General features: G+C 40.8%; 1 protein-coding gene and 1 pseudogene across 5 annotated transcripts in view; both read left to right on the top strand.

Annotated features, from left to right (window-relative positions):
- PTGER3 (prostaglandin E receptor 3) overlaps window positions 1-15,601 on the top strand; it is a 224,411-nt gene that overhangs the window by 92,492 nt on the left and 116,318 nt on the right. The window lies entirely within an intron of this gene.
- LOC144318265 (glyceraldehyde-3-phosphate dehydrogenase pseudogene) lies at window positions 858-6,155 on the top strand (annotated as a pseudogene). Its single transcript, XR_013384073.1, has 2 exons — window positions 858-1,532; window positions 2,855-6,155. The product of XR_013384073.1 is annotated as a glyceraldehyde-3-phosphate dehydrogenase pseudogene (transcript).

Below are 15,601 nucleotides of genomic sequence, written 5' to 3'. Positions count from 1 at the left end.
TAAAAACCCCTTTTTTAATGTAATCTCTCTGGCTAAAATCCACTGAAGATAGAGCACTGACTTGGCAAAATATTCAAATGAAAAGGTAAGGCTGTAAAAAGCCATATCCAGAAATGACATGCTAGGTAGCGTTTATCATCCTCATTCAGTACCAGGAGATTTATTTTTTTAAGCATCTGCTGTATTTCAGATACAGTGCTAGGCATCTGGTGCTGTATGATAGGACTTGTAGTACATAATAAAACTTTACTGACTCAAAGATATGTAAGCCGTACTTCTCTGGAAGTTTGGGTTGTGCGTGACAACAACAACAACAACAACATCTCAAACTGGCTTTTAAAAAGGATGTTAATTGCTGAAATAACTGAAGAGTCTCTTGGTGCTCACATGACATATGGAGAATCCGGGTTTCTCTGAATTTGTTTTGCTCTTCCTTCTTCTGCATCGGTTTTATTCTCAGGAGTGTTCTCTTCGTGGTGGCACGATGACCAGCAAAAGCTCCAGACTAGTCATCCTTACTAGTTAGGCAACCTCAGCAGGAAAAAAAAATCGTCAACTTCTCACACCTTCATAATAGTCCTAGCAAAATTCTGGTGATGGGGATGTTCACATGGTTTGGATCCCATTGCCCTTCTTGATCTAGTTGCTGTGGCCTGGGCTTGGCCCTAATGAACCTTATGGACCTGAAAAAAGGAAGGTTATTCCAGATAGAATGACTGAAGTGTTCTTACCAGAATTAATAAGAAGAATTGGGTGATCAAAAATTACAAATGTTGACTCTTCTATCCAACTGAGCCAAGCAAGGGCCCCTTTTGTTGTAAGTTAACAGAAATCAATCTCAAGGGCAGCCCAGGGGCCTCAGTGGTTGAGTGTCTGCCTTTGGCTCAGGGCGTGATCCTGGAGTCCTGGGATCGAGTCCCACATCGGGCTCCCTGCATGGAGCCTGCTTCTCCCTCTGCCTGTCTCTCTCTCTGTCTCTCTGTCTGTCTCTCTCTGTGTGTCTCTCATGAATAAATAAATAAAATCTTAAAAAAATAAATAAATCTCAAACTAGCTTAAATCAGAATGAAACTTGTTATAAAACCTCATAGAATCCAAGAGCAAGGAATATAAGACCTCAGAAGGAACAGAAATGAGGAAATAAAATTAATTGACATTATAACTGCTTCCCCATCCCTCTCTGTCTCTGTCTCTCTGTGTAGCCATGTGTTAGTCTTTATTTCTTTATTTTTCTCTGCACAACTTCTGCATTTGGGGTGTGTCTCATTCTTCAAATGTCTGTTTCTCACGGCATATGACTACCTCACAAATCTGGAAGTTCTATCTCCTTGGTTTCAGACACTCACAGAAGACCAGTGACCTTATCTGACTCTCACTTCAAAACTAAGCCCACCTCTGCACGAAGGGGTAGTTCTTGGGAAAAAGAGGCTACTGTGATGTGGATAAAATACCGAAAGCAGTCTACTACAAGCCCATCAACTTTACTGAAAGAAGATCTCGCTCTTGCTCTAAAACTCATCCTCTGGACCGAGGTAAGTATGCAAAGTGATACCCACGCACAACATCAAACAATGGCCATCTGCGCCACGAGGATGCACAGCAAGAGGAAAACCCCCAATAATGACTGACTTACCGGGAAGCAGCAAGTTGTGCGGAAAGTGTTCATCCATCCTGAGGAAGGGTATTCACCTCCTACCAATGTGCTAACACATCTCAGGAGTTAATGAGGCAGATAAATGAGACAGAGTTGCTTCCCTCAAAGACGCACAGAAGAGCTGGGGAGACAGCAGAGCGGACCAGTGACTGAACGTCCGCTGTGCTAAACCAGGGCTGAAGGAGGGGATCTCCGAAGGCTCCCGAGTTGCAGAGGAGCCAACCTCCTGCTTCGACGAGGGTTTACTGGTTTACTAGGGCTGCTCTGACAAAATACCACAGAATGGCTGATTTCAAAAACAGAAATGTACTTTTTCACCGTTCTGGGGGCTGGACTTCCAAGATCAATGTGTTGACAACTTTGCTTTTTCCTGTGGCCTCTCTCCTTGGCTTGCCAACAGCCACCTTCTTGCTGTGCCCTCACGTGGTCCTTCCCCGGTGTGAGTGCACCCATTGGCTCTCCGTGTGCCCAAATCCCCTCTTCTTGTGAGCGAGCACACCAGTCAGACTGGGTTTACCCTGAAGACCTCATTTAACCTGAATTATTTCTGTAAACTCCCCATCTCCAAACACAGCCACATTCTGAGGCACTGAGGGTTCAGGCTGCAACTTATGGCTCTGGGGAAGGTCGGGGGGCAACAGTTCAGCTCATAATAGAAAACGACACACTTTCCAGAGGAGCAATATCTGCTTCAGTCTTAAAGGATAAGGCAGGGAAAAGTAGAATTCTGTAGGAACAAAGGTGTACAAGCAAGAGAGGGTGTGACTTATCTATGGAATTTTAAGGAGTTGGGTATGGCAAAATTTAGGATACATATGAGAGATTGGAAATCCATAAAAGATGAAATTGTACATGTAATTCGGGTTTGAATTATAAAAGGTTTTTTTCATATTGGCGTATGTTGCATGGGGGTGGGGTTAAACTCTGGTAACAACTATGCCTCAAAATATAATAGTTCAAACACAACAAAATTTTTTTTCTCTCTAGTAAAGTCCAGGGGTGGGGTGTTACGGATCCACCAGAAGTTCTTTTTCACACAGTGGTTCAGGGGCCAGATTCCTTTCATGTTAAGGGTATCAACCACGTGTAAGGGCTGAGGTGCTATGTCCAGCACTTTCTCTTTAAGGTCTGAACCAGCAAGTAGCACACTTCACTTGGGCTTTTGTTGAGAACTAGTCATTTGACCTATTCTTGTTGCAGGGTTATGGAGGTTATGACACATAGGGGAGGTTTCCAGTAAAAGACTTTCATGGACATAATTCCATTTGGAAAACATTTTCTACGTAGGAACTTCCTCTGTCAGTATTGTAAGTCATGCTAAATAATCTGGATGTTAGGTTATCTGCTCCTCCCCGTTCAACAGACACTGCATCTTCTGGAGCAGTGCCAGCCACGTCCCAGAGACCTGATGGTGAAGGTCAGAGAAAACAGATTTGGCCTCATTGGGCACCTGGTCATCAGGGCTGCTTTTAACTCTGGCAAAGTGGACATTGTTGCCATCAGTGACTCCTTCATTGACCTCAATTACATGGTCTACATGTGCCAGTATGATTCCACTCATGGCAAATTCCACGGCACAATCAAGGCTAAGAATAGGATACTTGTCATCGATGGAAAGCCCATCTCTACCCTCCAGGCACGAGATCTTGCCAATATCAAATGGGGTGATGCTCATGATGAAGACATTGTAGAATCCCCTGGGGCCTTCATCACCATGGAGAAGGCTAAGGCTTACTTGAAGAGTGGGGCCAAAAGGGTCCTCATCTCTACCCCTTCTGCTGATGCCTCCATCCTTGTGATGGGCATGAATCATGAGGAGTATGACAACTCCTTCAAGATTGTCAACAATGCCTCCTGCACCAGTTGCTTGCCCCTCCGGTCAAGGTCATCCATGACAACTTTGACATTGTGGAGGGTCTCATGACCCACAGGTTATGCCATCATTACTACCCAGAAGACCTTGGATGGCTCCTTTGGGAAGCTGTGACCTGATGGCCCAGGGGCTGCCCAGAACATCATCCCTGCTTCCACTGGTGGTGCCAAGGTTGTAGACAAGGTCATCTTTGGGCTGAATGGGAAGCTCACTGGCATGGACTTCCGTATCCCCACTCCCAGTGTGTCAGTTGTGGATTTGACCTGCAGCCTGGAGAAAGCTGCCAGCTGATGACATCAAGAAGGTGGTGAAGCACACATCAGAGGACTCCCTCAAGGGCATCCTGGGCTACACTAAGGACCAGATTGTCTCTAACAGTGATTTTAACAGTGACACCTGCTCTTCCATCTTTGATGCTGGGGCTGGCATTTCTCTCAATGACCACTTAGTCAAGATCATGTCCTGGTATGACAATTAATGGGGCTACAGCAACCAGGTGTGCATGTCTTATGGTCCACATCGCCTCCAAGGAGTAAGCCCCCTAGACCACCAGCACCAGTGAGAGCAAGAGGAAGAGAGAGGCCCTTGGCTACTGGGGGTTCCTTGTCTCATCCTCCAATGCACTGAGGATCTCCCTGCCTTCACAGTTTCTATCCCAGACCCCCTGAAGAAGGAGACGGGCTTGGAGGAGCCCTTCCTTGTCATGTACTATCAATAAAGGATATTGTACCCAGCTCAAAAATTAAAAAAAAAAAAGAGAGAGAGAGAGAAGAATCTGGGTTTTGTGCTGAGAAAGAGAGCGTGACTTTGGGAGTTTTAACAGAAATGACATGACTAAATTTTTATTTTTTTTCAAGTGTTTAAATTTTCATTTTAAAAGGTAACGCTGGTGTCACCATAAAGAAAGGACTTATGGGGCAATTTAGCAGCAGAGATGATATTAAGGAAGGCATTTTGGAAGTTCTGGCAAGTGGTTCTGATAGGAGTGGAGAGCATGGGGCAGATTCCAACGATATTCCAGAAATAGATTCATCATTACTTCTGACTGATTTATTATGAAGAGAAAGGAGGAGGAAAATTCTAGATATCTTGTGATTTCTGGCTTGGGTGAATGAGGAGATTTGGTAGCATTCAATGAGGAAGAAGGAGTGCGGGAAAGTCTCAGTTTGAAACACAGTGAGTTTGAGACCTCTGCAGGATCCCAACAGCAGTATTCAGTGAGTTGTTGTATATATAAATTACGTTTTTCAGGAGAGAAGATGAGTTTTAAAATAGATTTTATAGTTATTACAGTAACAAAGAGAGGTAGTTGAAATCACCTATGAACGGGGTCATCTGTAGTAACCATAGATTTGTGTAACGACATAAGAATGTTGATTTCCAACTTCCACTTTAAACCAAATAGGGTTTTAGGTAAAAAAATAAATATATAAAAATAAAAAAAAAGAGTTTAAATAATGCCACATCGTGAAAGCTATAGGTTATCTATTTCATAATTATTTAATGGCAAAAAGGAAACAATAATTTCCTGCCAAACATCAGATTCAAATACTGTAAGATAATCATCATAAGACAGAGAATCATTACAAGTAAGGTGGCGTTTCTGAACTTGAGGTCTTCATACAAGAGTACTGCTGTTATTGTATGTACAGTCAATGAAGTTCACATTTAATTAATAACCCCACGTTCTCATAAATACCCATCCAGTATGCTGGCAAAACAAGAGGTGGCCAATTTTATCCTTCCTGGCAAATAACCACCTCCTTTCTGGAAACCCTGAATCATTTATATTTGTATTTTCATTAACTTGTTCACTTAAGGATTGTCTCAATGTAATTACTAGTGGATTAAAGTTGATCATGTGACCCCAGAGTGAGAAACATGAGTTAAAGATCCCAGTGAAAGATCCTATTACATGACTGTTACAAAAAATGCCAAATAAACAACTAAATAATAACCAGATGTTAGAAAATGCTTGAAATTTCTTTAGATGATATCACTAAATTCAGGGAATTAAAATGTAAAATATTTTTAACGTATGGCATCATCATGGAGTACTTTCCAAAACACTAATATTTCCTTTCAGTTAGGATCATTAGGGTGAATTTTGTAAGTCATCACCATAATTTTACTAGGGGTCACTTACAAATTATACTTGAGTTTAATTGTACTGAGGAACTCTACGGTGACTTGACTTTCGCCCTGTCCAATCTGGTGCTCAGGCTCAGGTGTGATGTTTGAACACTGACTTTTATATTTGATGTGTTACCTTTTCATCCGCTTCTGAGGTCTGATTTCTATTTTTATTTCTATATCACGAGGTGTTTTAAAGGAGCCTTTTGCTAAAATGCATCCAGATCCTCCCCCATTCTTCTTAAAAGAGGAGGGATATAATAGTATTTTTCAAAATAGATATCTGTAATCCAGACTGCAGAGTCTTTTCATTACAGAAGTTGAGTTTGACTCCAAAATGTCATCGTTCACCTTAAAGTTAAAAGCCGATACTTTGAACAAGGGTTAACTCTTACCCGATTTTGATAGGAATGAAATTATAGAACTAACTTGCTATTCATTGGAATAATATAAAAGTGAAATACATTTGAAATCAAAATAGCCGGTTGCTTTATATGAACCATATAAATATAATAAATATAAATATATATATTGTATAAATATAATATATATAATATATATAATATAAATATAAATGATCAACTTTTACATCTTTAAAAATGTCTTTCATTCACATGTTCTATATGTAATTAACCATGTAAAATAATAAAGAAGCGTCATGGATTCCTTCAGTGGACATAGAGAGTCACTAAGCTATGTAAATAGGCTTTAGGGGTTCGGGGGCTGACCAAGTTCACATAGGACTGAAGACACCTAAAAGGTAATCTCAAGTACATGAACATTTGCAAGATCTTCACCTAATTATTCCTTTTGATATTCTCTGGAAATTTAACTGATCTCTTTTGCACAACATACTGGTTGTGGGTTATGTGGCTTGAATTGGCATCCACATGCGAAGGACTTCCAAGTCTCTCGGCTCTTCAGACTTCCCACCTCTGTAGCCAACGCCTGGCTGGACGTCACAGTCAACTTAACTTCACTCAAAACCGACTTCCCAAAGCCTGTTTCTTCCCTGGAGCTCCCCATAACCTGGGCTCCAACCCTGGAATCATTCTGGGTGATCTGCCCCGCCTGTCGCTATGGTCACCTGTGCCAATTCCCCTTCTATAAAACATCCTCGAATCTATCCACTCGTCTCTCCTCATTGCAGTTCATTAATTCAAGTGCCCTTATTTTATGGCTTATTCTAGTGCTTTCCTGCTGCCCCCTGCCTTGCTCTTCCTACTAACCCTCAGCTTCGGTCACCAGATCTATTCACTGTGTAGCCAAAGTGACCTCTCTTTCATATCAGCTCCCCAGGCTGCAGCCAGAAAGATATTTCCAAAGCATAGAAATAATCTTGGCACTTTTCTGATTAGAAGTATTAGGGATTTCTCATTCCTCCCAGAATAAAGTCCAAACTTATTAGCACCACCTATATGACCCTTAATAATTGGGACCCTTTACAGCTCTATTCTATTATTTATTTAGTTCCTGAATGTGCCAGGTCCCTCTACAGCGTTTTGGACTTTGTTGAGTGTTGTCCTCACCTCAAACCCTGACCTTCCCTTCCACCCCTGCCTTATCTTCTACTGTCTCTCAGGACTTAGCCCTGATCTTATTTCCCTGGTGAATCTTTTCCTGACCAAATGAGGTTGCATTTTATATTCTTCCCATGTATTCCATCAGCACGCTGTTCTTATCCCAACGTTCTACTCATCACATCATATTTTAATAATGTTTATCTATCTCTCTTCATGTATTTCGAGCTCCTTAAAGTCTTCATTGGGGGCAGGAACTGTTATTCTTTTAAACCAGCATCTCCCCAGTGTCTAGCACCAACTTTGAAATAAAGTAGATACTTCATATTCACCGATTGGATAAATGGAAACCAATTAGATGCTCCTTGCATAGAAGCGACAGGTGCGCACATTTGATCATTGGCTGTCAACATGATTCCACCCCAGTCAGGATGCCTTTACTGGTTTGTAACTGACACCACAGTGGGCCCAGGGGAATCTAGGAGCAACAGGGAGCAAAAAAAACCCAGGGCTTCGGGGAAGAGTTTCTTAACAGAATTGCGAGGCGGCATCAAGAGCAACTGCCTTCAAATCTAGGACATAGTTTGCCTCTAGTTCCTAACACACAAACCTCGACTTACTGTTGCTGAATAGGAAAGGCTTAGAAGAAGGAAGAGAGATGGTTAGTGAAATCTCAGAGTCAATGGACAGGTTGCAATTGCTTTCTTTTTCCTTGGTTCAAAACCAGCTTCTAGGAAGTGTCTGTATTCCACACATTTTCCCCGAATCCCTCTTCTACTCACTAGAAAGTGACCTTCGGCAGTTATTAAATTGCTTGTTTTTAGATGGAAAAACAGAGATAATAACACCTGTTCATTACTGGCAGGAATAAATCATATAGGGAAATTGCCTGAAACAATAAATGGAATAAATGTAGGTTTTTTTGTTTTTGTTTTTGTTTCTGTTTTTTTAATGTTGTATCAAATAGTGTGACTTTAGAAAAAATGCTAAAAGGAGCCAGCAAGTGGAGAATCTGACCATGGAAGTTTGAGAAAATGGAGGGGAAAATCAGAAAGACCTCCTCTGGTTCTTTTCTATCCCAGCATCTGGGAAAACAGCAATAGTGTCCACCTAGAATAGAAAAATGTGTACCAAGAATAGAAAAAATGTGTAATGATGCATAGCAGCTGACTCTCACGTCAGAAGGAGTTGTTTTTCCTCAGGCTTTCATTGTGCATTTGGAAGTGCCTGGGAATAAAGCATGACCTGTGCTTTCTGTGCTCTGATGACCTAGTCTGAGGTTGCCTGCTATACAAGGGACCAAACCCATGGGAGTCCCATAAGGAGCTCAGGGTCTGGCCCTGCACTCACGGCCCCCTCATTAGCTGTGCTCCCTGGTGTCAGAAATCTATTATGCCGAGAGAAGATTCATGCTGCATTGTAAGTGCTGACCGAAGCTGTTAGAGTTGGGGGCATTGGGATATATTTTACACCAAAGTGATGTTTATTACAGTTTATTGAGACTTGGGACACCGTCTACCGAAGACACGGAGCTGCAGGCACCGTTGCTGACACTAATACAAGCTACACCAACTTACACCTGTTGCAGCCACAACTGAATTTCCAACTCCCCCTAGTGATTTTCACCTACTCTCCCTCCTCACCCAAAACCCATTCACGGAGACCAACTGCAGCCTCTAATCCGCCTTCCTTGTTTCAAATGACACCTATCTCTTACGTGATTCGAATCAACTTTTATCTCTATGTGTAAGTCCTTTTATTTCGTCTTTTATACATCTACAAATCTATCACACATTGGTCTGTTCTCAGAACACTTGATGCTTTCACATCCTAGCCCCAATCACGCAGAGCTTCTCACTTCTTGAAAAGACCATGTATCTCTGTCACCCTGTTATTTGCTTTTCTGAGCTTGTCCTCCGTCCTCTTCAAACTGGCCAACTCTAATTCCTAGTTCTATTATCTCCTCTTCTGTAGTCTTCTGTGAATTTTTTTGGTAGTTACCACATTCCACACCACCCCTTTGCTCCCATGGATCATTGGACTTTCCAGTACCATTGAAAGTATCTGCGTATGAATATCCTGAACTCCTAAAAGGCTAGAAGGGGTCACATCTACCTTGGTATCCCTAGTACAAGCCAACACCGCTCTAAAAATATTTTTGAAAGAGTACTCAATTCCTTGTAAAATTTTGTAAAAACAAATACAAGTAATATAACCAAGCCAAGACAACAACAACAAAAAGAATATGCTAAGGATAAAACTTTAACACTGAATTGTCATATTAATAGAACCTGGATTTTTGCCTTAATAGGAGAGTCTGCCTGAATTGATCCAACTGATTTTCAGTATTGTGTGTGACAATTCAGTACAAAAATTTTATTTCCAGCACATTTCTTTCTTTCTTTTTTTTTTTTTTTTTTGGCCCCTGAGCTACCCTTGGTTTTTGTATCAGTACGGTCACTCAGCTAGCAACCACCCCACTTTTATTAGAGAATTCCATATATAGTGAATAAGATCCCTCTATTAAACCAATAGCAATAATAATTACTATTACTATTATTATTATTATTATTATTATTTAGGCTAAAATCATGCCAAATGACAGAAAGATAAATTTTTGGTTGTTTCTGCTTATAACAATAACTGAGCAGAAAAAGTGGGCAAAAATAAATGAGAAATGTCTCTGCTTAGCCTAAAGTAGACTAGCTAGGTGAAAATTAGAGGTGGAAGTAAAGAAATATTTAGATTTGCCTGTTTATTATAAATACATGCAAACAAATAGTGCATCTCTAATATCACCTACAGTGAGAAATTTCTGACATTAGCTCCCATAGCCTCTTATGATTAACCCATTTCTGTCTTTAATGTGTTTCCTTCCAATGTTTTCATTCTTTTTCTAAAACCTCCTAGATCTTTCTAACACTTGAATTTAGGATCAAGGCATCTTGGTGGGCTCACCATAGACACAGTCTTTTCCCTATATGGTTTAAAATACAAACCACATGTTTCTATAAAGCACATCTGGTGATCCACAAGTATCTTCAAGAGCCAAGAAGAGAAAGTTGAGAGCTGCTAGGTCAGAGGAGGTCAATTTGAGGAAGCAATCATTGTGACAGTTGACATTAAGGCTCGTAATAGGCTCGGCCAGCTGTTTCTTATGGAAGTTTTGTTTCTGTTGTTATGGCTGCTTCTGTCAGGACAGGAGATCTGGAGAGTGTTTTAGAGAGCGTGCTTTTCATAATTCGAATGATAAATCATCTTATGTAACTATTAACTTTATTTATATCTTCACACTGAGGTAGGCAAATTCTCTGGATAATATTACATGTATCGACTGTATTCCCAGATCTATGGAGACACCTAATTGTCCCCACAGTCAGTCCATGAGCATTTTTATCATTGAGTATTTTAAAATCCTACACCGGTGATGGATGGGCCAGTTCTGATGTGGGAATGAAGCAGGGAGAGACCGAGTTTCTCGAGAGCAAACAGAGTTAATGTGAAGCTGCAGAGTCAGGGGACATAGAAGATTAAAGGAAACTCAGTTGTGCCAAACTAACAGAAGTAGCTGAATTCCTGAAGTGAAGCCAGTCACTTTGGGACCTGCGTCTTATTTACGGTGCACCATTTTCACACTGAGGTATAGTAGCCACGTGTGTGCTCACAGACACAGGACCGTGGGAGAACAAAAGGAGTAGAATTCAAAATGCCAATTGTGTTGTTTACCTTGGTCAAAGTCTTGGTTGAGATCATTTTTGCCTTGTGGATAATTTCCCACGGGGTCTAATGTGTCCCCCTTCCCAGGTAGGGAGGGGTGACGTTTTCTCATCTTTATCTGTGCTTCTGATGAACTGGGGAAATAAAGTTCTGTTCTTAAGTCACAGAGACACGTTTGGGTCACTTAGTAGGCACAAAAAAGTCCTGAAAGAAAGTCAAAATGATATTTTTCTATCCTAATTTTTTATCAGAATTGAATTAAATCCTGTGATGATGCAGGATAGCTACATAATGTTGGGTAAACCGATGAACATTTCCTTTTTTTTTTTTTTTTCTGATGGACATTTCTAAGCCTCACTTTTCTCCTCTATAGAAAGGGGGGAGTGATACGTGGTCTACAGGATGGTCAGGAGACCAAAATGAGGATATATGTGAGGAGGCTAACACAAGGCTAGGGTATAAAGGTTTTCAATAGATGGAGCTATGACTAGCATCCTGAGAACAACGAAATCTCTGAGGATTTTATTCTTGGCAGCAAGAGATCCGATCCTTCCATGTGCCTGTTGATTTATGTGCTGAGAGCATCCTTTAACTTCTCAAGCAGCTACCATGAAAGAGACTGCGGCACCCACCGCCACCTGCTTGCAGTGCTGTTAACACTTCGGAGCATATGGCAGAAAGTCAAACACTTTATACTTCCCTAACTTCTGAGTTAAAAAATAAAACCCCGCCGTTATCCTTCCTGAAGTCGCTATTTCCAGGAATACCTAAGCACTGAAAGAAAAAGTGTACAGTGAGTCTAGCTATTAAAACAGGGTGGTTGTGATCTTTCTTACTCCCAGCATTTGCTCAAGGACCAGATTGTTGCCACTGGACGAACAAAGCAGAGTCCTTCTTCCTAAGCAGTCATTCTCTCTTTTCGCATTTAGCACCTGTTTATTTGGCATTTGTTGTGTGCTGGTCCCTGGCAAATAAAAATGAATCTGGGATCATCCTTACACTGCAAAAAAAGGACCCACTGCATTGTTTAATGATGTATATTTGGGAAAGTGCTATAAATATGTAAATTAATTTCAGCAAACATTGAGAAGAACATTTTTCAAAGCACAGCACTATGTGGGGAAAGATCATCAAAGGCATGATGTTTTCCTGATAACCTAGATGATAGGGAAAGTTCAATTGAAATCCAGGAAATTTTGTGATAGCAGCCACAGCAAGGAATAAAGTGTGACGAGAACTCAGAGAAGCTGGGATTTATTCCTATCATAGACGAACCTGCAAGACTTCTTGAGGCAAAGGAAATGGCCATGGTTCTTGAAGGATGAGAATTCAGTCACCCATCAAGCATTTATGAAATGATTCGTTAAGTCCTAGGCACTATAACAAGTATCAGAGTTAGAGAGAAGATACAGTCTTGCCCTTCGGAAGCTCATGGTCTAATTACAGAAGAGAGCTATACAAGCAGATGATGACAATTAGTGGATTTATAATATTAAAGTAGTAATAATATATTATGCTATGTATGATTCTCACCTAATCTAGACTTGTTACTGAGGGAGACTCCGATTCTACCTTAGGTCTACAATCATGTGTCTACGTGTATGTGCATTTAGAAAGTCTTCACGAGGAAGACATTTGAGTTAAGTCTTAGCGAAGGGTAAGGCTTCAGCAAACTTCCCTGGGGACTGGGGGGGGACACAGGAGCATTCCATGGAAAGAAGGAAGGAAACTAAATTTCCTTAGAAAACTGCAAAGAAAGTATCTGTTTTCCAAAGAAGACAGATGGCCAACAGACGCATGAGAAGATGCTCCACATCACTCATCATCAGGGAAATGCAAATCAAAACTATAACGAGATATCACCTCACACCCGTCAGAACAGCTAAAACTAGCAACACAGGAGACAACAGGTGTTGGTGAGGATGCGGAGAAAAGGAAAACACTCTTCCACTGTTGGTGGGAATACGCAGTGGCACAGATGCTCTAGAGAATAGTTTGGAGGTTCCTCAAAAAGTTAAAAATGGGACAACCCTATGATCTAGCAATTGCACTTCTAGGTATTTACCCAAAGGATGCAAAAATGCTAATTCAAAGGCATACTTGTACTCTGAGGTCCACAGCAGCAATGCCCACGATAGCCAAGCTGTGGAAGGAGCCCAAAAGTCCCTGGACTGATGAATGGATAAAGAGGTGGTGTGTGTATATATATATACACACATATATAGGTATTTATATATATTTATATATATGTATATATATGGGAGATAATATAATATATATATATATTATTTTGCCATATAAAAGAATGAAACCTCCCATCTTCAGTAGTGTGTATGGAACTGGAGAGAATTATACTAAGTGAAATAGGTCAGTCAGAGAAAGACAAATACTGTATGATTTCACTCATATGTGGAATTTAAGAAACAAAACCAATGAACAATCTGGGGGGAGTGAAGAGAGGAAAACCTCTCTTAACTATACAGAACATATCCATGGCTACTAGAGGGGAGGTGGATGGGGGGGATGAGGGACATAGGTGATGGGGATTAAGGAGGGCACTTGTTGTGAGGAGCCCTGGGTGTTGCGTGTAAATGCTGAATCACTAAATTCTACACCTGAAACTAATATTGCATTGTATGTTCACTAACTGGAATTTAAATAAAAACTTGAAAGAAAAAGAAAGAGTGTCTGGAGTACAGTGTGAGATGGGGAAATGAGATCTGGGAGTGGGAATGAGTGAGTGAACCATGATTTAGGAATGAAAGAGAAGACGCAAAAACTCCGGGTAGGGACCAGACCATGAAAGGCTCTGTACCTACCGACGGGGAGCCCCCGAGGCGGCCGCAGTGAGCTGGGGGGCTGGAGGCTGCCTGGGTGTCCTGGGCAGCATGTGTAGTCTGGTTTAGTGGCTCCTGAGCTTCAGCTACCCCTCATCCCACCCCCGGCCAGCTATGTTGAGAATATATACCCTCCCCTTCAGAAGCCATGAAGCCAAGGTCCACGGGCATTTCTTGAAATACTTTGGGAACATAAAGCAACGCTTTATTTCGCTTGGAGCCATGAGCTTCATCTTTGGATATACATGTGATTTAGGTCCAAAAATCGGAGACATAAAATAGGACTCTATGGGCAGAAGCACACTTTAAACTGATAAGAGATTTCTATTTTTTGGGCAATCATTCAGGAGTGATTGAGTTGCCTTGAGTTGCTCAAAATAGCTAACTTCCTTTGTTCTTGGAACATGAGCATATTTGTCCATATTTCATTTACTCATTCACTAATCTCCCCCCACTGATAGAAGAATTGCTGCAAATAGTGTTTATTTTTCCCTTTCTACCTGAGTTTTGGAAGAGCCAATAAATTGTGGGAGATAAAATTGCAAGTTGAAAGTACTGCTTATTTCTCCATCCAGGTACTAGTAACTTAAAAAAGTAGCAGAGATAAGAGCCCTTCCTTGTAAACTTTTGGGAACTTAGTAAAGAATTACTTTTCCACCTGCTTCCCAGCTCACCACTCTGACATAAGCACCGTTTAGAAAAACTGGTTTAGGGTGAAAGCAATGTCATTTCCTACAGAGTGATGTGGGTCACAAAGTGTTTGATTAACCAGGGTGGCCACAGACAGAGTTAATTATTTGGTAAATATTTTACTAGGTTTTTTCAGTTATTACCCATTTTATTTTTAATTACTATTTTCTATTCTCTACACATCTGATGTTTTACACGAATGTGCTTAAATTGTAAGGTCAACTGCAAAAGTTAACCCAAATATTAAATCATATTTTATCAGAAACCTGTACCTGGCCTCATTCTTGTAAGGCATGTTTGCAATAAAAGAAAGAAAAAAAGACAATGTTAGGAAAAATAATCGTTTTTTTTAAAACCTCACTAAGTTTTTTTTCAAATTGCTTTTTATAAAAGCACATCATGATGTGTCAACAGGGTGATAGATAAGAACTACATAGCTTTTACATTTTGAAGGAAAAAGGGGCCTCTGAAAATGGACTTCATATGAAAAGTGCAGAATCAAAGCACAGCTGTGTCTATTAGTCTTTATCACTGCTTTATTTACAGCTTTGGGTTAGTTATTAAAATGCCTAAAGAGTTATACATTTTCTGGAACAGAACAGAACAGAACATTATATACAAGGCCAGTTGACAAAGCTCTCACCTGCAGATATCTAGAGGAATGGAGCTCCACAAAATCCGTGGTCTGGGGACTTTCTCAGTTTAAAGCTACTAGCAGGAGTTTTGCCTAAACCAAATCTTAGAATTGGACCCCCTAGGTTCCCATATTGTCACTGTGTGAGTTTTTGAAAAAGAAAATAAATGGTATCAGGTGTACAATTGAAGGATTCAACAATTCTATATGTTACTCAGTGCTCATCAGGATAAGTGTACTCTTTTTTAAAAAGCCTTTTTAAAAAATATTTATTTATTTATTTATTCATGAGAGACACACAAAGAGAGAGAGGCAGAGACACAGGCAGAGGGAGAAGCAGGGTCCATGCAGGGAGCCCGACGTGGGACCCCGGGGTCACGCCCTGAGCCAAAGGGAGATGCTCAACACTGTGTACTCTTAATCCCCTTCATCTGCTCCACTCGTCCCTCCCTCTACCCACCTCCCCTCTGGTAACCATCTGTTCTCTGTAGTTAAGAGTCTTTTCTGCTTTGTCTTTCTCTCTCTTTTCTTTTGTTCATTTGT

Source organism: Canis aureus, chromosome 8 (genome assembly GCF_053574225.1).
Source record: "Canis aureus isolate CA01 chromosome 8, VMU_Caureus_v.1.0, whole genome shotgun sequence".
In the NCBI taxonomy this organism is placed as follows: Eukaryota; Metazoa; Chordata; class Mammalia; order Carnivora; family Canidae; genus Canis; species Canis aureus.
This window is presented reverse-complemented; position numbering and strand designations above follow the sequence as displayed.